The sequence below is a fragment of the Entelurus aequoreus genome, linkage group LG13 (genome assembly GCF_033978785.1).
Source record: "Entelurus aequoreus isolate RoL-2023_Sb linkage group LG13, RoL_Eaeq_v1.1, whole genome shotgun sequence".
In the NCBI taxonomy this organism is placed as follows: Eukaryota; Metazoa; Chordata; class Actinopteri; order Syngnathiformes; family Syngnathidae; genus Entelurus; species Entelurus aequoreus.
This window is the reverse complement of record NC_084743.1, coordinates 61637114-61662209: the sequence shown is the minus strand read 5'-3', so window position 1 is coordinate 61662209 and position 25096 is coordinate 61637114. Positions and strand designations below refer to the sequence as shown.

Sequence of the window (25096 nt, the reverse complement as noted above, 5' to 3'; positions counted from 1 at the left end):
GATGACAGTAAAAGCACATACTCAGTGATTATTGTCAAATTACTGTACTTTTTTAAATAATTCTAACCAATAGTTGTAATAAGTTATTATAATTACATAAATAAACACCACCAAAGGCTTGCTTATTGTCCATTGTCTGCTCAGTTGGCCACAAGTTAAAGTTACTGAAAATTTATTTACTGTATATTCCAACACGTTTACCCGAACGCGAGCATTTTTGAACCGTAGAAAGAAATTTCTGTATTTCCCGGACCATAGGGCGCACCGGATTATAAAGCGCACTGCCGATGAACGGGTCTAGTCAGGTCTATTTTCATACAAAAGGCGCACCGGATTATAGAGCGCATTAAAGGGGTCATATTATAAAAAAAAAATTCCAAATGGAAAACACTTCCTTGTGGTCTACATAACATATAATGGTGGTTCTTTGGTCAAAATGTTGCATAGATTATGTTTTACAGACCATTTTCAAGCCGCTTTCTGACAGTCGCTTCAGGATGCGCCGTTTTGTGGGCAGTCTTATTTACGTGCCTCACCTTCGGCAGTACACCGGTATGTTTTAGCGCTTTCATGACGAGTTTACTGACAGATATAAGTAAGAACTTTACACTACTTTATATTAGAACTGGCAACAGCGGAGGATGAATGTCCCATAACAAGAAGATAGAGAAAAAGAAGAAGTTTATCGACTACGCGGTTGGCACGGACTACAAAGGCGGATGCGCACGCATTTTTAGGACTTATGCAGATCCCAAATACAGATCAGCAGGTACCAGAAGTTAAGAAAAGTTGCTTTTGCATAATATTGGGAAACAAAACGCCAGATAATACGTCTTACCTTATACACACACCATAATAATACTATGTTGAAGCACAGTACAATCCTTTATAGCTTGCCAAAGTCGTACTAAAACATTTTGATACATTTTTGAGCGTTTTTGTAATGTTCTATATTTGCGATAGAACAAATACAATTTTAGTGTTGTTTACTTGAGTCATATTGCAGTCTACACGTATCTCTTATGTGTGACTGCCATCATATTGCAGTCTACACGTAACTCTTATGTGTGACTGCCATCTACTGGTCACACTTATCATTTCACCATGTACCAAATTAAATAGCTTCCAGGTCGGTAAGCACAACCAAAAACATTCCGTACATTAAGCGCACCGGGTTATAAGGCGCACTGTCGAGTTTTGAGAAAATGAAAGGGTTTTAAGTGCGCCTTAGAGTCCGAAAAATACGGTAATAATGTGATTGTTGTTGGTAAATGACCGATTAGAACATCTCTGTCATTTACGCGCAGGTTTTATTCTGTAATGTTTAGCATTAGAAGTGAGTCTGTCAAACATTAAAACATTGCTACGTCTCAGTCGGGGATAAGAAGGACCGGATTGACCCTTGATTAACACTAACAAAATGAAATTGGTGCACGTTTTTTTCCCTCGGCTACACGCTGCACACTCTCCGTATATTATAAAAATCAGCCGGGTGTTTATTTAAGTACTCATGATGCATGACACAGTCTGCAATGAAAACATGTCGATTCATCTGATTTATCGTGCCTCACCAATCCTCTTTGTAGGACACACAGTCATTTCATTGTCCAGTTGGAGACGTCTCATTCATCACGGGGAATTGTTCAGGGAAAAAAAACACGCTGGCCTCCTTCCACCTCCAGCGTCTCGTTTACGCAGGTAGAATTGATAGAAGTATTCCTGATTGTGATCTATGCTACGGGGTCGCGGAGCGTGACGATAAACTCAAGGCTGGAAGACATGCCGTAGTGCTGTCTTATTGAGGTTATCCATGACGCAGACCGGCCCTTTTGCTCGGATCATTCGAGAGAAATTAAATATACTAAGTGTGTTGTCATTTGAAACAACATTTCATCATCCGTAAACCTCATGATATGAAAAATATGATCGATACCATTCTGAAATACATGGAATTTCACTCATTTGGGGCCTTAGATTGACCACCTTAGCTCACAGTGTGGATACAGTCTAAGAGTGCAGCCAATGAACAGAAGAGGGCGCCATAGCTCAGTGTAAAACGTTTTGTCACTTAATGGGGACTGTCTCTTACTAATAAATGACAAATGGATGTTTAACTCACAGCATATCAAATGATTTATGCAGGTAAACATCAACCTGACATGTAATCCAGATGTACCGTGTGTTGTCATGTGGATGAATTACATTTAATATTCAAATGAAAGCAAACACTTGAACAGAGGGCAGCTTTTCCAGTGTCAGCAGAGCACCAAAGATCTGAATCCTTGTTGTAGAAGCAGACTGTTGAATGCTAGAATCCCACTATGTATTTAAAAAAAAATGCAAATTGTCATTGAAAGGCTACTCTGCTTTATCAGCATTGTGCCCTTGAGCAAGGCAATTAACCCTTCTAGATAATATATATATACAAAAAAACAAAAATATATATAATATATATACACATATATATATATATATATATATATATATATATATATATATATATATATATATATATATATATATATATATATATATATATATATATATATATATATATATATATATATATATATATATATATATATATATGTATGTATATATATATATATATATATATATATATATATATATATATATATATATATATATATATATATATATACACATGTATATATGTATTGTATATATATATGTATATATATATATATATATATATATATATATATATATATATATATAATATATATATATGTATATATATATATATATATATATATATATATATATATATATATATATATATATATATATATATATATATATACATTAGGGGTATATATACATTAGGGGTGTGGGAAAAAATCGATTCAAATTCGAATCGCGATTCTCACATTGTGCGATTCAGAATCGATTCTCATTTAAAAAAAAATCTATTTATTTTTTATTTTTATTTATTTATTTATTTATTTTTTATTTTATTTCTATTTTTTATTAATCAATCCAACAAAACAATACGCAGCAATACCATAACAATGCAATCCAATTCCAAAACCAAACCCGACCCAGCAACACTCAGAATAGCAATAAACAGAGCAATTGAGAGGAGACACGAACACGACACAGAACAAACCAAAAGTAGTGGGAAAAAAAATAATATTATCAACAACAGTATCAATATTAGTTACAATTTCAACATAGCAGTGATTAAAAATCCCTCATTGACATTATCATTAGACATTTATTAAAAAAAAAAAAAAAAAGAACAATAGTGTCACAGTGGCTTACACTTGCATCGCATCTCATAAGCTTGACAACACACTGTGTCCAATATTTTCACAAAGATAAAATAAGTCATATTTTTGGTTCATTTAATAGTTAAAACAAATTGACATTATTGCAATCAGTTGATAAAACATTTTCCTTTACAATTATAAAAGCTTTTTACAAAAATCTACTACTCTGCTTGCATGTCAGCAGACTGGGGTAGATCCTGCTGAAATCCTATGTATTGAATGAATAGAGAATCGCTTTGAATCGGGAAAAAAAAAACGTTTTTTAATCGAGAATCGTGTTGAATTGAAAAAAAAATCGATTTTGAATCGAATCGTGACCCCAAGAATCGATATTGAATCGAATCGTTGGACATCCAAAGATTCACAGCCCTAATATATATATATATATATATATATATATATATATATATATATATATATATATATATATATATATATATATATATATATATATATATATATATATATATATATATATATATATATATATATATATATATATACATTTTTTTTTTTATACAGCCTATACATATATATGTGTATATTAATATAATGAATATATGATGGATAATTAATATAATTGGATATTAAGAGTATGTGATAGTTCGACTCCTACCTTGTTTACTTCCGTGACGATCTCCTTAAAGTTTTGTAATCAACCAGATACATCAAGCAGCTAAAATGTGCCAAACAGCAGTTGGCCTTACAATACGGTGTGCCCTACGGTCCGAAAAATACGGTTCATCTCCATATCTTTCACACATCATAGTCATGAAATGTGTTCCACTGTAGATTTTAGTACTCACCAGTAGCCTGAAGGATCCTACAAGCCTGGCCATTAAAACACGACCACTAAGTGGAAATACCTATAGTCTCATCCTGGGTAATTCCTCTAAACTAGAACTGGGCTTCAATATGCTGAAACCACAGGCGTTAAAAAAGTTGATCTGCCAAAACTTGGTCAACTTGACATTCACAGCTTTGGACATCAAGCCCTGTTGTGAGCATTCTGTGTTGTTAAAGTTATGCGATCTATCTTCATCTATGTCAAAGATGAAGTGCGTCCTTGAGTCAGCAGAGTCCACTTAGCATTGCCTGGACAGCTGCTGATAGCAGTCTTGTTAGCATTAAGTGGCACACTGATTCCATAAAGTACTGTTACGTCCCGCTGTTGTCTTATTATGTGGCTCACGTCAAGGGCCCACCAGTGTGGAGATGTGTTATTGATGAGGCAGGGGTCGAAGATGAAGGGCATCAAGAATCTGTTTTGCCATAAGTAGGTCAACTTGATGGTGGTGGTGAAGATAGTACTGAGTTGTTATTGTTATTGTGACTCTTATTTGAGTCCCGCATGGTGACTATAATAATTGAAAATAAGACATATACTGCACTATATATGACATATATATGATTTAATTTACCACTTAATTTAAGCCCAAAATATATAGAATGTGTTAAAAAAAAAAATTAAAATAAATGTGATGCTTTGAAGCCGCAATTTTTGATGCGCGATGGAGCAAGGGATAACTGTAATTAGGCTGAAATGAGTATTTCCAGTGGGTTTAAAGGGGAACTGCACTGTTTTTTGAATTGTGCCTATCTTTCACAATCATTATGAGAGACAAAAACACACATCTTTTTATTTTTTATTTTATTTTAGGCGGCGTCTTGTCCAGGGTGTACCCCGCCTAGCGCCCAAATGCAGCTGAGAGGCTACAGCAACCCCCTGCAACCCCGAAAGGGACAAGCGGTAGGAAATGGATGGATGGATGGATTTTAAAGATGATAAAAAACGTTTGAAAGATGTGGCTAATGGGAGTCACCGATGTAGCCTTCAAAGTCCTCTAAAACAACTTTAAAACCCTCCATCAAAATTTTTATATACACACTGCAAATCTGTATATAATGTAGTAACAGAAATGTTTATAACAATATGTAAAATGGACAATATTTACCGTATTTTGGTCATTTGAATCATTGCCAGACTAATTCCTCGACGCATTTATTTCCGTTTCCATAGCAGCGCACTTTCGACTTATGGCAACAGATGTGTGTTCCTACTTCCGGATACAAAGGTGTGTGTGTCTTCTAATCATGGCAGATTTGGTAACAGATAAAGAAGACGACTATTTTTGCACAAATGAGGATTCACAACCCTATGTTTTCGAACCTGAATATACAGAGGATGAACTACTGAAGCGAACTACTAGAAGCGAGCACGAAGGAAGAGTGAGACGTTGGAGCAGACGGAAGCCGAGAGAGTGAGGTGAAAGTGACTCGAAGCTGCAAAATGTGGAATTTGAAGCCATGCTGTTTTGACATAAATGGAGTGCTTACCCCAAAAACATCCCCGGCCAGCTCGACCAAAAGCACAACTGTCTATCGAGTGAGTCACACTTTATATTGATCATGATACACGCAGCACGTCATGCGTGTTATTACAACTACAGTACATACGCTGTCAAACTAGCTGTGTACAAACAAAACATGAAGTGTGGGCTAATACTTTACAGATACTGTAATATGATTGTTCATGTTTTTCAGCCAGTACAGATTGGTGTTCCATCGCAATGTGTTGTGCATTACAAACTCAAACACTTTTCGAGTTGACGTAGAAACTAGCTTATGGCCGTAGTTAGCTTTTTACGGCTAATACCGAAGCACGGCGATGTGTAAATACGGTCGAAAAAGTATTCCTCAGTGTTCGCTCTAACAATAACAATGTCGCTACAGTTTGGTTATTACACAGGTTAATGAAGTTTTGTTGACAGTTTTTGAAAGCATTTTTAAAGTGATTTAGAGGTAGAATTGATTGCTCCCGTTAGCTGCATTGCTAGCCACTTAGCGCGAGCCGTTTTTTATATGTTCGAATGCAAAAAAAATCAAAAAACTTTTGTCTTCTTGTCTCTCAAAACGATTGTGAACGATAGGCAAAATTCCAAAAAAAAGTGCAGTTCCCCTTTAAGGGAAGAGAGAGTGAGGTGAAAGTGACTCTAAGACGCAAATGTGGAATTTCAAGCCATGCTGTTTTGACATAAATGGAGTGCTTACCTCAAAAACATCCCCGGCCAGCTCGACCAAAAGCACAACTGTCTATCGAGTGAGTCACACTTTATATTGATCATGATACACGCAGCACGTCATGCGTGTTAGTACAACTACAGTACATACGCTGTCAAGCTAGCTGTGTACAAACAAAACATGACATGTGGGCTAATACTTTACAGATACTGTAATATGATTGTTCATGTTTTTCAGTCAGTACAGATTGGTGTTCCATCGCAGTGTTGTGCAATACAAACTCAAACACGTTTCGTTTTGACGTAGAAGCAAGCTTATCTCTTTCCGTAGTTAGCTTTGTACGGCTAATACCATTGCACGTCGATGTGTTAGACTTAGACAAACTTTATTGATCCACAAGGGACATTTATCAACACAGTAGCTCAGTTACTACACCAGCAAAAAAAAGAGCTCCTCAATGTCGCTACAGCTTGGTTATTATACAGGTTACGGAACGTAAATAAAGTTGTGGAAGTCGCTTCCTAGCGGTCCCACTGACAGACACTTCACAGGAGCCAGGCGTGCAAAGTTGAACAAAGTTTTTAATGTGCATAGATTTTTCTCCAAGTCTTTCTCCCGCAGAACGTGACTTTTCAGTCACGTCCGTATCCTCTCTCCCCTCCTGCTCCCGGCCTCTTACTGTTAAAGACAACAGATGATTAGATTAACACGTACCACCTGTGAAATCGAATCACCTGCCAGCTGTGTCTCGCCGTCAGCACTGCCACGCCCCCGTCTGATGGTGCTCTGTCCTCAGCACCATGGACAGAGGCGGGGACCTTTGCTCCTGCAGGCAGCGCTGGCCCCATCTCCCTCCACAAAAGTATTGACGGTTTTTAATGCATTTTTGTGATTTAGAGGTAGAATTGATTGCTCCCATTAGCTGCATTGCTAGCCTCTTAGAAGGAGACGATTTTGTCTTCTTGTCTCTCATAATGATTGTGAACGATAGGCAAAATTCCCCCAAAAAGTGCAGTTCCCCTTTAAGGGGGACTTATTATGCAAAACACACTTTTCTTACTTATTGGTACCTATTTTTGTGTATTTAGGATCTGCATAAGTTCTGAAAATCTGAAATCACAACAATATGGCCGTCCTTCATACTTCCTCCAAACGAGCCGTTTGGAATTTCCCTAATTTGTGAGTTTTTTTCCAAGTGTGACGCCAGCGGATCTCTCCATAGATTCACCCGAAGAGGCTTTGCACGAGTCCGCCATTGTTATCAATAAGCTCCTTCTTTGTCTCTATCCTCTTGTTGTCTGGCTCGTACATGCGCACGCACCCTCCCTGTTGCCATTTCTCATCCAAAGTTGCGTATAGTTCGATCTTAAATCTGTCAGTAGAGAAGTCGACTCCATACGGAAGCGCTAAAAAGTACAACATGGCTGACGGGGAACAGACGCGGTCGAAGTGAAGGCACGTAAATAAGACCGCCCTGAAGAGACGGTCAGAAAGCGGCTTAAAGATGGTCTGTAAAACATCATCTATGCAAAAAATGGAGCAAAGAACCACCATTACATGTTATAAGGACCAGTGTTTTTCAACCTTTTTTGAGCCAAGGCGCATTTTTTTCATTGAAAAAATCCGCAGGCACACCACCAGCAGAAATCATTAAAAAATGAAACTCAGTAGACAATAAAAAGTCGTTGTCGCAATTGTTGGATATGAATTTAAACCATAACCAACCATGCATCACTATAGCTCTTGTCTCAAAGTAGGTGTACTGTCACAACCTGTCCCCAACATTCCCTCTAAGGTGCGCACCTGCGCAATTGCGCACAGCCAATCTATGCCGCGCAAAAAATAAAATCCCACTCTAAACGAAATAAACAAATTGTTTGTTTTGTATGATTTTGCAATGCAACTGTGAGTAACAGGTGACGAAAGGCGGCCACAACAGATAAAACAATGTTTGTCAACACTTAAATTATTGTAACGTCTGTGGAGAGTGGAGACACTTAAAGGAGGACAGGAATTCCATCTGTCCCTTTATTTAGCAAAATTGTTTGTCGGCCATAACCACACCAAAACAATGTGTAAAATACTTTCATCTAGCAAAACTGGTCGTTGTCTACCGTACAAACCAAGCCAAAAGCAACTCTTTGTCATCTGTTATATCAACAGCAGCCGCTTGCTCTCTCTCTCACCTGCACCAACACATACACTATGGCAATTAGCCACTGGTGCGTTAATGGCCACACAAAAAGTTGGACAACTAAATTTCAGGTCGTTTTACTATGACTCCTCAATCAGTGTGCTTATTCTACTGTCATTTGTTAAGAATGTTATCTTTTGGATTTTAATCATGAAATTGTGTTACAGGACTACATAATTGCTAATAAAAATATTTATTTTACGGACAGAAAGTTAATAAACACTTCATGTCATGCAACATGTGAATGTTTTAAGGGGAACTAAATGTGATCTCTGAAAGGGGTACACAATTTTTCCAAAGCAGGACCCCCACCCAGGCATAAAATACTATAGTGCATAGCTGATTTAAAAAAAAAACAATATCTAAGTGGGCCAAATCACATACACTACCGTTCAAAAGTTTGGAGTCACATTGAAATGTCCTTATTTTTGAAGGAAAAGCACTGTACTTTTCAATGAAGATAACTTTAAACTAGTCTTAACTTTAAAGAAATATACTCTATACATTGCTAATGTGGTAAATGACTATTCTAGCTGCAAATGTCTGGTTTTTGGTGCAATATCTACATAGGTGTATAGAGGCCCATTTCCAGCAACTATCACTCCAGTGTTCTAATGGTACAATGTGTTTGCTCATTGGCTCAGAAGGCTAATTGATGATTAGAAAACCCTTGTGCAATCATGTTCACACATCTGAAAACAGTTTAGCTCGTTACAGAAGCTACAAAACTGACCTTCCTTTGAGCAGATTGAGTTTTTGGAGCATCACATTTGTGGGGTCAATTAAACACTCAAAATGGCCAGAAAAAGAGAACTTTCATCTGAAACTCGAGTCTATTCTTGTTCTTAGAAATGAAGGCTATTCCACAAAATTGTTTGGGTGACCCCAAACTTTTGAACGGTAGTGTATATTACAAAATAATCTCTTGAAATTGACTAGTCACTTGATTATAATAATAAGACATTTAAATTGTTATGTCAGGTTTGAGACAAATGTGCTGCTGGTATGACCACAGTGTGCACGTCTGTATTCCACTGAATGCTCAGGGTGTTTGTGCGTTTGCTCACACACATGAAAAATTAGAGGGAACATTGCCTGTCACATCACGATGTGAGTTATTTTGAGTTTTTTGCTGTTTTCCCGTGTGTAGTGTTTTAGTTGCCTGCTTTGTTTTAGCAATCAAGAATATTTAAGTTGTGGATATCTTTTTTTGTGTGGATATTGTTGTACGGATGTACTTTGTGGACGCCGTCTCTGCGCCACACGCTGTAAGTTTTTGCTATCGTCCAGAATTCTGTTTTTGTTTACTTTGTAGCCAGTTCAGTTTTTGTTTCAGTCTACATAGCCATCCCTGAGCTTTAATGCCTTTTCTTAGGGGCACTCACCTTTTGTGTATTTTTGGTTTAAGCATTAGATACCTTTTTACCTGCACCCTGCCTCCCGCTGTCATCTGCATATTGTGATCACGACAAACCATTGTCGTCTCACACGACGTGTTCCCGACGTCTACAAAGCAATTAGCTACCGGCTTCCACCTACTGATATGGTATGGTATAACAAAGCCGCTGCCTGACCAGGGCTCAGAAAATCTGCAGAGACTCCTCCCACCCCCACCAAGGACTGTTTTCACTGCTGGACTCTAGAAAGAGGTTCCGCAGCCTCCAAAGCAGAACCTCCAGGTTCTGTAACAGCTTCTTCTCTCAGGCCGTAAGACTCTTGAACGCATCATAATAATCCCCTCAATTCCCCCCAAAAATGGATTAACTCGCTGCAATATAAAGACAATATTGCATACATCCATAAACCTGGATGCATATGCAAAAGTGCAATATATGTATCTGTACAGTAATCTATTTATTTATATCTGCACCTCATTGCTTTTTTTTATCCTGCACTACCATGAGCCAATGCAACGAAATTTCATTCTTATCTGTACTGTAAAGTTCAAATTTGAATGACAATAAAAAGGAAGTGTAAGTCTAAGTCTAACATGGTTACTAACACGGCACATTATTTGCAGATTATAATTACTGGTTTGCAAAAAATATTTTTAACCCAAATAGGTGAAACTGTATAATCTCCCATGGCTCACCAGACTGTATCTGGTGGCACAGTGGTTGAAAAACACTGATATAGACCACATGGAAGTGTTTTCAAAGTAAGAAATCAAACCTAATGTGACCCTTTAAATGAAAAAAGTCGTAAATATGTAAAAAGCTATCAACTATTGAGTAGGCCTTTACATTTCACAGTGGCTACATTGATACCAGTCCTCGGGGTTGTGAGGTTCTCAGGAAGAGAACATGAGACCCGTGTTCGGTTCCATATTGAGGATGGGATCGTAACCACCATGGAATTCAGCACAGTCGAGATTGATTTATTATTTGATAGTGTGACTGTGAAACTAACAGGGTCCATATTTCCAAAGCTTTATTGGCTTTAGGAGAAAACACCACTTGGACTTCAGTCCATGTCTTTGTCTGAAGTTCAAAAACATGAATCACAGAGCAGCGAAACATTTCACCAAAAAAAGAAGAAAACAATTTGTCAGCGTGTCTGGGAATTCTAAAAATGCTTTTTCGATTCCGTCGCTGTGATTTGTGTTAGGCAGGAACGTCTATACTTTACGTCTGCTTTCGAGGAGTTTAAACAGGAGTTCTGGAATTCAAACAGCGCCTAAAAGAGTGCCTTGTTGTACTTATTTCCAGTGTTACGTCATTAATTGCACCTCACAAAACACCACAAATACAGCCTCGCAACGGCACGAATAATCTGAATGGCCTGATCAGTACGCGTGTGGGGCGTGGGAGCGTTTCACAAGGGGGGCTCATATTAGTCATGGGAAAAGTGAGGTCAGCTTTAAACAAAGCCCTCCTAACGCACAGTGCATATACTGTGCAACATGACTGGTACAATCACAAACACTTCAGTCTTGCTTGGTAGTCTGACATGTGCTCATTTGTTGAGATAGTTTAATGGGACATTAAGCGTGTTGTGTGTTTTGGCTTTCTCAACAGTGCCTATTCACGCTTCCATTTCAAGCCAAGTCTGCCAAAGGGAAAGAAAGGTATTGATGAAGTCCTATGAAGCTTGCAACAGAATTAGCCAATGTACCTTGTGTTGCCGACCGTCCCCTTGAAACACGGAACCGTCTCGTATTTAGAAACAAAAGTACGCGTTCCATATTTAGATGTCAACGGACGCACTTTGTCCCAGATTTTAATTACCGGTCCTCCGTCGAAATAAACTGCTTTGTCAAAAAAAAAAGCTATTCCTATTAAATCAACAGTGATGAAAACACCAAATGTTGGCTGCCATTATTTGCAAAAATTGTGAACTTCTTCACGCCGTAATTGTCTACATCCGGGGTCCCCAAACTACGGCCCGTGGTAGTCCCGAGTAAAAAAAAAAATTATTATTATTTTTTTAATTATTATTTTTTTAATCTGTCCTTACTAGCCCATCCATCGATCAATTTTCTAACGCTTGTTACTCTCGGGGTCTCCTAGCCGCTGAGGCAAATCATATTGTCTAAAAATGCATTTTCCCATTGACAACGTGACGTCATCATGTGCACGCTCTTTCAGTTAATTAGTGCACGAGGCAAAAGAATGGCGAAATCATTGGGGAAACGTAAAATAGACTCCGAGTGTAGAGTTGTTAAACATCAGTGGACATATGACTTGTTTTTGTTCAGTGTAAGGAAAAGGCAGGTTGTCTAATCCGCAATGAGACAGAATATATATACAGTATATATATATATATATATATATATATATATATATATATATATATATATATATATATATATATATATATATATATATATATATATATATATATATATATATATATATATATATATATACACTACCGTTCAAAAGTTTGGGGTCACCCAAACAATTTTTAAGAACAAGAATAGACTGTCGAGTTTCAGATGAAAGTTCTCTTTTTCTGGCCATTTTGAGCGTTTAATCGACCCCACAAATGTGATGCTCCAGAAACTCAATCTGCTCAAAGGAAGGTCAGTTTTGTAGCTTCTGTAACGAGCTAAACTGTTTTCAGATGTGTGAACATGATTGCACAAGGGTTTTCTAATCATCAATTAGCCTTCTGAGCCAATGAGCAAACACATTGGCTCAGTGATAGTTGCTGGAAATGGGCCTCTATACACCTATGTAGATATTGCACCAAAAACCAGACATTTGCAGCTAGAATAGTCATTTACCACATTAGCAATGTATAGAGTGAATTTCTTTAAAGTTAAGACTAGTTTAAAGTTATCTTCATTGAAAAGTACAGTGCTTTTCCTTCAAAAATAAGGACATTTCAATGTGACCCCAAACTTTTGAACGGTAGTGTATATATACAGGTATATATAGATATACAATACATAAAACGATTCGATTCGATTCATGGGGATTCTCGATTCAAAACAATTCTTGATTCAAAATCATTACTTTTTTAATAACATTGGATGCCAGTTCTATGATTGACTACATTCCTCCATATAATACATAAACAGCTCTGACCAGTTTCTATGTTACTTAAAAGAAAACTGGTTTTGTTTATTAAAATTCTACCCAAACTTTTAGTAAAGTCAAATACCAATAATGCAAAAAGAGAAGTATCCAACACTTCTCTCATAATCCTACTCAGTGGCCTAGTGTTTAGAGTATATTTATAGAGACTATAAAAATGGGACCCATTGCCTCCCTGTTTGGCACTCAGCATCAAGGGTTGGAATTGGAGGTTAAATCACCAACAATGATTCCCGGGCGCGGCCACCGCTGCTGCTCACTGCTCCCCTCACCTCCCAGGGGGTGAACAAGGGGATGGGTCAAATGCACACATTTCACCACACCTAGTGTGAGTGTTACTATCATTGGTACTTTAACTTGAACTTTAACTCATTTCTAAAGTAAATCTGTACAGCAGATATGATCATCAACAATATGATTTGCCTGAATGGCTGGACAGGACAGATTGAAAAATAAATAAATACATAAATAAATAAATCGATCTTAGATTTTTTTTAATCGATTAAGAATCGCAATTAATCTGAAAATCGATTTGTTTGCCACCCTATATATATTCTGCACCAAAAATATCATTGAACAATTTGTTTCCTATCTATTTGTATTAATCCAAAACCTGCACATCTAAATTAATTCTGCCTAAGTGTAATATTATATAAAATATGTGTGCAGATTTTCAGTCATCAGGTCATATATTCCACAAAGGTTGAATGGAAGCAACTCTGCCTCCTTTCAACCTTTTTTCGACATTAAGAAACTCTTTTCAGACAAATACAAGAAATAAATTATGTCGACGAGCCCTGCAAAGTGTCCCTTTTTTATCCAGGGAGTTGGTAACCCCTAAATGTACCTCAAGCATGTAATATTTCTTTTGACCCGTACAAAGTCATCAAAACAGAGCATTAAAGATGGAAGCCTTTTATGGATACAAGAGAGTTGCTTTTGGAAGTAGCTGGTAATGGAAGTGGAATATACCGAGCTCTGAGGAGTCTAGGGATTGTTTGCAAACCGTTCCAAATTAATACACAAAAAAGGGTCAGAGTAAAACTCACAGAGTCCTTTGCCTTAGAGTTGTGTTCTGTTCTGTTTCTGTGATTAAGTTTATTTTAGCGCAGGTATCCCATTTCTCTGCACAAAGTATGTCATCCAGAACACTTTACTAATAGATAACAAACATTTTCCGCTTGTTCGTGGTATTTCCTCAGAAAATGTGCTGTACAGGCTGGTAATTTGCTTCCCTTTCGACTCTAAAGTCACTCAATAAATTCTCAGATTTCAATTTTGGACACAATCGCTTTCTATAAAGCGAGGCTTAAAGAAGAGCAGCTGCGAAAACAGCAGACATGAAGGCAGCAGAACACCATGAATGCCGTTCATCAGTTAAGAACCTTTGTGGATAAGCCTCTCATAGTGGATCAGATCTAATATCTCAAGCCACATTATTAGAAACGTGCAGACATCTGTAATTTCTGTCGACAAGAAATCCAACGAGACTTCAGAAAATAGAATATTCAATTAATATTAAACTACGATGTGTTTTAATTCCCACTCGCACTATATTAGTAAACTGTAAAGTTCTCATATTGTACAACCGGCTGAGAGCCAAGAGCGTTCTGCCGCCTGTGGATTGGGAATGCTAATGCTAAGAACAACACTAACAACAAAGCAGCTGGCTTCTCTTAGCTGTGTGCGCCTTGTTTTGTGCCAAATATTCAAAAAAGTGTGGTTATGTTTCAAATTGTGCACTTCCACACTTACGGACTTAGCATTTTGAGTGAGACACAGAGAAGTATTGCAGTACATTCCCAGCAGTATTGGGGAAATGACTGTTGAAAAGAAGTTACAATGTAGTCTGTAGTTACTCTCTAATTGAATCAACAGAAAAATGTAATTACTCCTTAATGAATGCTAATAGTTACCAAGTAAAGTGTTTGTTGCACGACTTCTTGCGTGTGCCGGTGACAAATGTTTTATCAGATTACCACAGAATGTATCTCTCGGGATGTAAGTGTTAATTGGTTGTGCGACGCAGCTCGTACCTTGAAAAACTTGTATTGTACAACGTCGCTGTCATGATCCGTTGTCCGGATCATGTTTTATTTTAGTTTGACTCCCTTAGTTCTGTTACAGCACCCCTGGGTTTGTAACAACTCAGGTGGGATCACACCTCACTCCTACCCACTTATCCCAAGTGGGCTGGCTCAGGGTGGAGGACAGAGTAAAATAACTTGCACTGAGCCTAGTCTATAAAATCCGCTACACCTCCTTGATACCAAAGGACATGTCAAACTACTTCCATAACGTAAATGACAGCCATAACCACAACACCAGGGGGAGCTCTACTAACTATGTTAAACCCAGATTCCGATCTAACAAAGGTCTTAACTCATTCTCCTTCTATGCCACATCAATATGGAATGCACTCCCAAATGGTGTAAAAGAAAGGGCACCTCTATCCTCCTTCAAAACCGCACTAAAAGAACACCTCCAGGCAACTTCAACCCTAAACTAAGACGCTCCCCCTTCCACATGCCACCTCCCCGGATTGTAAATAATCAAATGTAGATACTTATTCTTATGCTTTCTGATCTCTCTCTCTCTCTATGTCCACTACTTGCTGTACATATCCTACCAAGTCAGACCTACACTGTTTCAATGTCCATTTCTCTGATGATGCAATTGTTGATGACTGAAGTGTTGATATCAACCAAACCTAACACCCCCCCCTCCACATCCCACACCCCGGATTGTAAAATAATGTAAGTAATTCAATGAATACACTCTGATGATTATCTTGTGTGATGACTGTATTATGATGATAGTATATATCTGTACCAAGAATCAATTTATGTGGACGCCGACTTAAACAAGTTGAAAAACTTATTCGGGTGTTACCATTTAGTGGTCAATTGTACGGAATATGTACTGTACTGTGCAATCTACTAATAAAAGTTTCAATCAATCAAAGTTTCAATCAATCAAAAAAAATGGGAGGGTGTTCCATAACTTGGATGCAAATGCGGAAAAACAACGATCACCCCATTTTTTAGGTCTAGTCCTTGGTACTTCCAAAGATTTGTGTAAAGATGAGCGCAGATTCCTTGGTGGGTGGCAAACAGCTAAAATATCAGCCAAGTATACTGGGGCAAGACCACAGATGGCCTTAAAAACAAAAAGAAGGGAGTCTCATTACCCGAGTTTTTGCTCGCAACCCCAAAGCGTAACAATTGGCCGTATCCCGAGGTTCCACTGTACTTTGCACAGGCACGGTGAGGTTAAAATCTTAGATTACGAATTCCAGTGATTGTACAAGAGCATCAAATCTCTTACACGCCAAAAAATTAATCGAATCATTGTACAACCGGTCATTCCTTGTTTCCCTTGTGCACTGCAAGACCTAAAACGCCCAAACCAGCTTCGAAATCAGCCCCGATCAAAGTGGGCTGGCCAACTTTGAGTCAGTCTCAAAATTACCTTATTTAACGGTTCAGTCACAGGAAAGATCAATGGCACTGAAAATAGGAAATTGGCTTAAATCTATTGATTTGTCTTGCAGGATGAAATATTGTAGGAAGGGGAAATTCTGATCTTGGCCTAATCTTGCAGTCACCGTCTACCCTCCCTTATTATGTTTGGCATTAAAGCATACATGCATGGGATGTAACGCTCTCCAAGAAACACTGCTGTCTTGTGAGAAAATACTTTGTGTCGTGTCTCCACTCCCTATTTCGTCTGGGCACCACTGCACACAGTGGCACTAAGGCATTTATTATATCTTTTAGAGTAGATTAATATCCTGGAAACATGAAATGTTTTTACTCTGATAATGTAATATAGATATGAAAACACCAATAGTTACAAGAGCATACCCAATCTGACATGTTGTACAGAGATGTGTCGATTGATAGACCGTGCTGGGTTGTTTTCATAACCCAATTTATGAGTTGCGAGTGTTGGGTTACATTTTTGTGTTATTTTTATGAAGAGCAATCAATTTTTTGGGTTATAAGGGTATTATTTTAACTCAATCAATCATATAATCATGTTTCGTCAAACATATATTAACGTTGTTACCCTAGGGTAAACTGGGTAACACATGGCACACTGACAAAGCCTAACTTATTGTTACTATAACAATTTACAAGGTTAATATGGCTGGCTTCGCTTTCTTCCCCTCCATTTATCTGCTTTCTTTTGTATTTCAAGTTATCATTACATATATGTATTGTTGCATTTGAACAATTGTATTGTTGATAATAGAGGTAACTCAGGGTTTCCCACACATTAATTTATTTGTGGCGGCCCGCCACGAAAGAATTACGTCCGCCACAAATATAAAAAAAAAATAATATCAAATTTTTTTTTTTTTTTTGTCCTGTCCAGCTTCTCAGGCAAATCATATAGTTGATGTAGATGCCCATATAGGCTGTTCAGATCTACTTTACAAAAGAGAAGTGTAGGATACTTCTCTTGTTGCCTTATTTGTATTTGACCACTACTGTTTTCTGTTTATTTGTTACTGACTGTGGCAGGACACCTCTGCCTCTGTTTCACTTTATGTTGCTGGTAAATAATATGGTTGTAGTAGTAGGCTAAAGTTAAATTATTTAGTATGCACTAATTAAAGGGGCAGAGCTTTAAGAGACATTTTAGCTTATATATTTTATAAGATATATTTTTTGTAAGAACCACAATTAATAAATATATTTCAGTGAATAACTTATTGTTCAAATCTGTTTATAAATATGTACATAAAGTGTTGTAATTATATTGTAAAATGGATGGATGGATGGATGGATGGATGGATGGATGGACGTTTAAAACAAAACTTATTATTAATTAGTAAGTATACATTTTTTGAGCCTTTTTAGAGAAAATCATATCATTGTAGTAAATTATGCAAATTACTCGATGATGTCATGGTGACCACGCCCATAGCCACGCCCCCACCGCCACAGGTATCTTGGCAGTTAATGGGAAACACTGTAACTTATTGTTATTATTCATTATCAATAGTACTATTTCTATTGGCATATCTATTGCTCCATTTGTAGTGTAATAATGTTCATTATCATTTCTGTATTATTATTTATTTCACTAACTGCTTTTTTTTTATCACTTTAACTATCACATTTGTACATAACTTATTTGCTGATGTTGTTCTATTGCTGTTGTTGTGTTTGCTGTTGTTGTTTTTGTCTCTCTGTCTTATCCCCCTCTTGTCCCCACAATTTCCCCCTCTGTCTTCCTTTTTTTCCTTTATCCCCTCCTGCTCCGGCCCGGCTGCACCAAATAATAATATAAATCAGTTTAATAAAGTAAAATACAAATAAGGCAACAAGAGAAGTATCCCACACTTCTCTTTTGTAAAGTAAATGTATACAGCCGATATGGGCATATACATCAACTATATGATTTGCCTGAGAAGCTGGACAGGACAAAAATAAATAAAATAAAATAAAATATATATATATATTTTACTAAATTGCTGGGTTTTCAAAACTATGAACCATTTTTGGGCTGCTTTTTCAATGAGTAACGCATTTTTGGGTAAAAGGCTTTTTTTTAATTAAAAAGGACCTTTTTTTTTGACGGGAATTTTTATTAAGGAGTAATCTCATTAAGATTATTTACAATCACACATTTTATGTAAATTAAGGTATTTGAGCATGCTGTATAGAACTACTAATGTCATGATCCGTCATGTTTGTTTAGTTTTAGACTCCCTCAGTTCCTGTTTTGAGCACCCATGGGTTTGTGTTTTAGTTGCCATGACTGCAGATTGTTTTCGCCTGCCTCTGATTAGTGTTCGGGACGCTCACCTGCTCCTGGGCACTAATCGGAGAGCTACTTATGTCATGTCCCTCATATCTTGCTTTTGAGTATATTTTAATGAAATAAAAATAGTTTTGATCAGTAGTTGGGAAGGAGTAAGACAAACCAGCAGTAAAATTGATCATTTTTAACCAATTATTGGGTCAAGGAGCGCTAAATTGTGCAACCCAATATTTGGGTTCGGAATAACCCAACCATGTAGTGAGCATAACTCAGCTTTTGTGTTAAATAAATTAGACCCAATAGTTGGGTTATGAATCAACCAACATTGAGTTAGCATAACTCAACTTTTGGGTAAAAAAATGTAACCCAATAGTTTGGTTGGGAGTAACCCAACATTAAGTTATAATTAAACTTTTTGGTTAAATAATTCAACGCAAAAGTTGGGTTGAAAAAATTAACCCAAAATGTTGATTTCAAAAAACTCAAATAAGGGGTTTGTACTTTTCTGAACTAGCAGTTGGGTTAAAATTGGGTTATTTTTCAACCCAACATTTTTTAGTGTGTGTGACTCTTCATTGATCAGTGTAATGCATGGGGCTCATCCGGCTTCAGAACCTTAGGATCATGGCTCGATTGATAGTGTAATAGTTCAAATAGCTGACTTTTACAAGATCAGGTGAATAGCTGAGTGATTGCGACCAGTTAAAGGCCTACTGAAATAATTTTTATTTATTTAAACGGGGATAGCAGATCTATTCTATGTGTCATACTTGATCATTTCGCGATATTGCCATATTTTTGCTGAAAGGATTTAGTATAAAACAACGACGATAAAGATCGCAACTTTTGGTATCTGATAAAAAAAAGGCTTGCCCCTACCGGAAGTAGCGTGACGTAGTCAATTGAACATATCCGCAAAGTTCCCTATTGTTTACAATGATGGCCGCCAGAAGTGAGAGAGATTCGGACCGAGAAAGCGACGATTTACCCATTAATTTGAGCGAGGATGAAAGATTTGTGGATGAGGAAAATGCAAGTGAAGGACTAGTGGGGAGTGGAAGCGATTCAGATAGGGAAGATGCTGTGAGAGCCGGGGGTGACCTGATATTCAGCTGGGAATGACTACAACAGTAAATAAACACAAGACATATATATACTCTATTAGCCACAACACAACCAGGCTTATATTTAATATGCCACAAATTAATCCCGCATAAAAACACCTAGGTGTTTGTTATGCCAGCTCCTAGCTCCTAGCTACTAGCTCGAGCTAGTTATAGCTCGAGCGGGTTATATGGACGGGATCCCGTATATATAACCCGCCAATACAATTCAAACACCTGCACAACACACACACTCACTCAGCCCAAAGAACCGTTCACCTAACCCAAGGTTCATAAAGCTTATATATTTAACCAAAGTTACGTACGTGACACGCACGTACGGGCAAGCGATCAAATGTTTGGAAGCGCGCGGGTGGGACCTGATATTCAGCTGGGAATGACTACAACAGTAAATAAACACAAGACATATATATACTCTATTAGCCACAACACAACCAGGCTTGTATTTAATATGCCACAAATTAATCCCGCATAACAAACACCTAGGTGTTTGTTATGCTGGCTCCTAGCTCCTAGCTACTAGCTCGAGCTAGTTATAGCAAGCGATCAAATGTTTGGAAGCGCAGCTACGTACTCACGGTATCGCGTCTGTGTATCCAAATCAAAGTCCTCCTGGTTAGAGTCTCTGTTGTCCGAGTTCTTCGATCTTGACTGCATCTTTCGGGAATGTAAACAAACACCGGCTGTGTTGTGTTGCTGACTTCCCTCGCAAAATATCCGCTTCGCACCGACAACTTTCTTCGTTGCTTGCTCAGCTTCTTTCTCCATAATGCAATGAACAAATTGCAACACATTCACCAACACAGATGTCCAGAACACTGTGGAATAATGAGATGAAAACAGAGCTATTTCGTATTGGCTTCAATGGGGAAGCCATACCTCTGTTAAACTGGCTACGTCACGCGCATACGTCATCATACCGAGACGTTTTCAAGCGGAAGTGTGGCGGGAAATTTAAAATTGCACTTTATAAGTTAACCCGGCCGTATTGGCATGTGTTGCAATGTTAAGATTTCATCATTGATATATAAACTATCAGACTGCGTGGTCGGTAGTAGTGGGTTTCAGTAGGCCTTTAATGAAAGAATGAAAGACACCATCTTTTAAGGCTTATATGTGATGAATATCCATGAATTGTCTCTTCATATTCACAAGGTCCTTGTTGCGTTGTCTCAAAACAAATCAATCAGCTATGATTGTCCGTGTTCACGTTGCCTTTTTGATACATAGCAATCCTGGGACGCTATGCTATGAGCAGCATGGAGAATGACATCAGATTAAGATGAGTACATCCTTAGAAAGTGTTGATAATGAGATCATGTAATGACATCATTGCCACATCCCTGCATTTTAGAAAACAAGCATAGGTCAGATGATGATCGTGTACATGTTTTAATAGTTACTGGTGAATTTTCAGGAGCAAAACTGTGAGATAAAACCACAAACAACTGTTATTAGATTGCTTCATGCATCAAAATTTGGAAACGTAGAATCAAACATGGCTTTTTTGGTTGTTCCGAGCTGAAACGCATTAAATGAACACATATCAAAATGGATTAAATACCACAAACATCTATCAAACTCCTAAGTCAGTAATCGTGTAAAACATCACATAACAACACAACTTAACTCACGGTGCGAACAAAACATGTGAATTAAGGTAATGATACAAAGATTCATAGCACAACTACTAATACTACGGGGCATGTGAACAACATTTGGTATTGACCTTGACATGTTTCAACTGTCGTCTGCAGTCTTCTTCAGAAAAGTCACCTGACCACTGTGAGGTATCGGCCAATTATCTCTCCTTATAGGCGTGGTATCAATTGTCTGATTGATAGTGTCTTTGGGCCGCTTCCTTATTTCAATCGTCTCCATAATTCATTGTATTTGTTGGTTTCTGTCACGATGATTTTGGTGTTATTTATTTTGCAATGATCTGAAATGGCTGATTTTAAGATTTCCTTTTGTTTGGATGTTTGTTTCACTCTTTCAGTCGTCTGTTTTTCTTTACGATTTTCTTTCTTTCTTGTGTTGCATGTCCTGCCTGTGTCTCCGATGTGAAGTATGTTTCTCTGCATGGCTTAAGGAGGTGATCGGAATAAGAAATCGGACCAAGGAGACCAACCATTGAGACGAGAGAGCAGACTGCAGACCCCTGTTGAACCATGTCAAGGTAAAATATTCCTTCTATCTAGATCTGGGTGATATGGCCTGAAAATAAAATCTCGGATTTTTTCAAATTAATTCAAACATATTTCCCCCATTTTTCCCCCCTCCTTTAAAAAAAAAGAATGAATACAAAACAACAGAGATAATTCATAACAGGTTTCACTTTTAGTTGATGAAAAACTGATAGTTTAAAATGCTTGTGTATGAAAATTCTGTGTAAAAAAAATTTGTGCAAAAAAAATTTAATGTTTTAAAATTCCATGTAAAAGAATTTTGTGTATAAAAATACAGTGCATAAATATTCAATGTATACACAAATCAGGGCAGAAAATTGGTGTTTTGAATTTCAGTGTAAAAAATCATTGTAAAAAATGTTTTTAAATTCAATGTGAAGAAAGCTTGTATATACAAATTAAGTGTAAAAACAAAACAGTGTAAAAAAAAAATTCAGTGTTTTAAAATTCGATGTAAAAAAAATGAGTGTATAAAAATTGAGTGTAAAAAAATCTGTAAAAAAATTATGTGTTTTAAAAATTCAATGTAAAAGAATTTAGTGTATAAAAAAATAATTGTATTGTATTCAATGTATATACAAATCAGGGCAGAAAATCTGTGTTTTAAAATTATATGTAAAAAATAAAGTGTAAAAAATCGGTGTATGAAAAGTCAGTGTAAAAAAATAACCCTCTTACTCTTATCAAAATTAAATTTTTATAAAGTTGGTTATTTTTATAGCAAATGTAAATTAGACTTTGTATGAATCAGTTAAAAAACCCAAAACTAAACAGATGAAATGTTACATAATTCTGGCATACTGTATTTACTGTAATTGACCAATATGCATTGTCCTAATCAATTAAAGTTATTCAATATAGAGCATCCTATGGGAGGCAAAACCTCTGTCTTGAATAAAATACTTTTTTTGCATAGAGCGATCTTTACAGTTTTAATGGGTGGATAAATGCAGACTTTTTCACTGTTTGGGCACCACATCTTTTGTGATCGTTTTCCACTGTGCTCCTTGTTCATCATACATGATACCTTGTGTAAATGATTCCACCACAGTAAGCTGCTTTTTAGCGTGAGTTTGTGTGTTTGTTGTTATGTTTTTGTTGTCCTCGTAAAAAGTTGCATTCCCCCCACTCGGCTGGCTGCTTTGGTTTCAAATGCTGAAATGAATTTGTTGTAGGGTTGTACGGTATACCGGTATTAGTATAGTACCGCGATACTAATTAAAGTTAAAGTTAAAGTACCAATGATTGTCACACATAATGACTCATATCCGGTACTATACTGCCTCTAAAAATTAGGTAAAATTTGGGTATCGGATTGATACCCAAATTTGTGGTATCATCCAAAACTAATGTAAAGCATCCGAATAACAGAAGAATAAGTGATTATTACATTTTAACAGTAAATGAACAAGTAAATTAATAATTAATTTTTTACCACTTTTCCTTAATAATTTTGATAAAATAATAGAATGGAAAATGACACGATATATTACTGAATTACTCAGCAGCTAAATTAGGAGCTTTTGTTTGTTTACTTAATACTAAAGGACAAGTTGTCTTGTATGTTCACTATTTTATTTAAGGACAAACTTGCAATAAGAAACATATGTCTAATGTACCCTAAGATTTTTTGTTAAAATAAAGCCAATAATGCAAGTTTTTTATGTCCCCTTTATTTACAAAAGTACAGAAAAGCAACGGTACCGGTACCAAAATATTGGTATCGGGACTACACTATTTGTTGTGCTGCTGTGTTTTTTAGATAAACTTTGCAGCGTGCAGTCATTTGTTCCACACATGTTGCCGCAAAACAAAACCAACAACAACACTTTTCTTTTCTTTGGAACAAACCTATTACTCTTGTTCGCGTCAGCATGTTTTGCTAAGTGTGTGAATTTCCACTAAGGAAATAAGGGGGTGGGAGGAAGCTACAGAAGCTCCTGGGGGGGAAAAAACATAGATTTTTAAAATCTCAAATCTACCAATAAAATTGATTTATTGCCGAGGCCTACTTCTATCACATCGAAGTCTAGTCTGACTAGAAGAAACTGAAAAGTATATTCAATAAGAAGACATCATGAACCCTTTTGAGCTAACAACATGTCATTTTAGCAACTGTGTATAAAAGGTGGGAAGTCGGAATCACGCCAAGCAGTGCTACAAGTATGTAGGAAAGAATCCGTTACAGCCCTAGTTTAAAACATAACGTACATTCTCCAAGGTTGTCTGCACTTCAACAAAGTAATGACGATCATCTTTGTTCTTGACAGTGTTGAGAGCTCCCCATACAAAAAAACCAAAAAACTGCGTGTAGTGGCGCAGCCAAAAATGACGCAATAGAGCATGTTTTCATTGGGTGTTTAGATTTGTTGACAGAAGATAGAGAACACTGAGATTTACATCACATTAAAAAGTCCAACTGGCCAGCAAGTACGCAATTTCATGCAAATGAAGGTCAGTGAGAGTATACTGTACTTGATATTAGGGGATCTACACTGTATCGTACTATACTAGGGTATACAGTGACACCTCGGGATAAGAGTGCCCCCGTTTACCAGTTCTTTGGGATACCAGGCCAGCAGGCACTAGAGAACATGTTGAGTTGGGTCCTGACGTTGAGCAACTCAGACCTAACGTTAAAACAACATGCTTTTTGGATGACGTTTAATCAATGTTGGGTTCTGACGTTGATTTGACCATTGAATTTTGGTCATTTCCCAGCCAATATTCTACAACACAAATACAACGTTGAAACAACATTGTCATGATCTGTGGTCTGGATCATGTTTTTGTTATTTTCTGTTAGTTTTAAGACTCCATTAGTTCCTGTTTTTGTGCACCCTTGTTTGTTGTAGTTTCCATGACGACTTATGATTTTCACCTGCCTCTTGCGTTCGGGACACACCTGTCTCTAATCAAGAGACCGGTATTCATTGCTTGGGTCATGCGATTGTTTGCT

At 37.1% G+C, this 25096-nt stretch overlaps 1 protein-coding gene across 4 annotated transcripts in view; it reads left to right on the top strand.

Moving 5' to 3' along the window:
* LOC133663564 (elastin-like) overlaps positions 1-25096 on the top strand; it is a 278983-nt gene that overhangs the window by 1839 nt on the left and 252048 nt on the right. For all 4 annotated transcript variants that reach the window (XM_062068120.1, XM_062068122.1, XM_062068121.1 and 1 more), the window contains exons 2-5: positions 4954-5043; positions 5314-5368; positions 5476-5559; positions 22041-22127. The gene's annotated coding sequence lies outside the window, so the exon portion shown is untranslated. The remainder of the gene's footprint in view (positions 1-4953; positions 5044-5313; positions 5369-5475; positions 5560-22040; positions 22128-25096) is intronic.